The sequence below is a fragment of the Culex quinquefasciatus genome, chromosome 2 (genome assembly GCF_015732765.1).
Source record: "Culex quinquefasciatus strain JHB chromosome 2, VPISU_Cqui_1.0_pri_paternal, whole genome shotgun sequence".
NCBI lineage: Eukaryota > Metazoa > Arthropoda > Insecta > Diptera > Culicidae > Culex > Culex quinquefasciatus.
Window position 1 is genome coordinate 85,410,689 of NC_051862.1, and position 1,450 is coordinate 85,412,138.

The window sequence follows — 1,450 nt, forward strand, 5'->3', positions numbered from 1 at the left end:
CTTAAAGAGACTACTTATTTTAAAGATGCAAATATCTGAAACGTAAAACAACATAAATTAATAGCTAATATTATTGTAACAAGGATAAAGCTTTTTTAAGTACAATGGTTTTTTGTACGCCCAAATAGGGTTTAAGTGGATTTTTCATAAATCACAAGCGTCAAAACCCCTCGTTGCCAGCAATCGCCGTCGAACGTCGGCGCCGCCGGCTTGGCGGTGGCCATGGCGGCGGAAGAAACGTCAAGGCAACCAAATCAAAACAAAGCTAAACTGCGCGCGGCTGTGTTTCGCAACAAAATTTTTCTTCGTGGTTGAACCACGACTTTTTGCGTCTTAAAAGGTAAGTAATACTACAAATTGTGTGTAGTTTATTGGAATATTAATTAAGTTTCAAATTCACACACAGGATGAAAGTCTGGACCTCAGAGCACGTATTCAAAAACTCGTGGGAAACCATGGCACAGGCAGCCTGGTGCAAGTATCCCAACCAGATCAACACGGTCGTCATCGGCACCGACGTGTCCTGCACACGTACCGCCTCGTCAGCTCCAAGTCGTACTTCCTCCAGTGGGCCCAGAAGCTGATCGGATCGCTGAACGTGTTCTACGCTAGCGGGCAGTCCACAGAGGATCCGGGCAAGCGGCTGATGACGATCAACCTGACTTTTGGCAGTTTCCTGTCGGTGTATGAAACGCTCAGCTACGTTCCGCATCCGACGGACCCGTGCAAGTCGCTGCTCAAGCAGGAAGCCACCGTCCAGGTGGAGGGCGTTCCGCTGAACCGGTACATGTAAGATTTGCTCACGAAGAACATCAGCACGAACGCGGGCAAGGACCGGCAGGGCTTCGAGTGAAGGATATGGAAGCTCAACTCGGAGGTGAAAGAACTGGCCACGTCAGCAGCGACCAGCACGAACGAGATTCTCATTTAGTCGAAAAAGTCCCTCGACGACATCACAGACCAGCCCGGAACAGCATGGACGAGCTGAGCGCGACCACCCAGAAGATTCACAAATGTGTTCTACTGCTTGCAGCTTCTAGAGTTGGCCACTTTGGAAATTCCCCGCTACGGCAGTTCCAGGAGCGCTGGATGCAGGCCAGCAAGAAGCTGTTGAAATGTAAGCAGCGATGATGCTGAGGTGCTGGACAGTGACGGTTCCGGTTGGATAGGGTGGACGAAAGATATCTAATAGGTGTTTTCGACCAAAAGAGAGTGAATTTACCGAGCCGGAGCTGGTCCAGCTGAAGATCGAGAAAGTTTACAACAGGATGAAACGTAAGGTTTAGCGTAAATAAAGATTGGTTTTTACGTAACAAAGAATCTTCTTTCAGGAAAATCTTCGGATTGGCGCGTTTCGAATCTGGATGATTTGGCCAAGGAGTTTGAGAGCGTGCTGATGAGGTTGACTGTGGACGAGTTTGGCGTGTGGAAGACACGTCGAGGTTCAACG

The 1,450-nt window shown here is 48.8% G+C and overlaps 1 pseudogene; it reads left to right on the forward strand.

The window, feature by feature from the left end:
• The first annotated feature begins 305 nt into the window (after window positions 1-305).
• On the forward strand, window positions 306-793 carry LOC6048547 (annotated as a pseudogene).
• The last annotated feature ends 657 nt before the right edge of the window (window positions 794-1,450 follow it).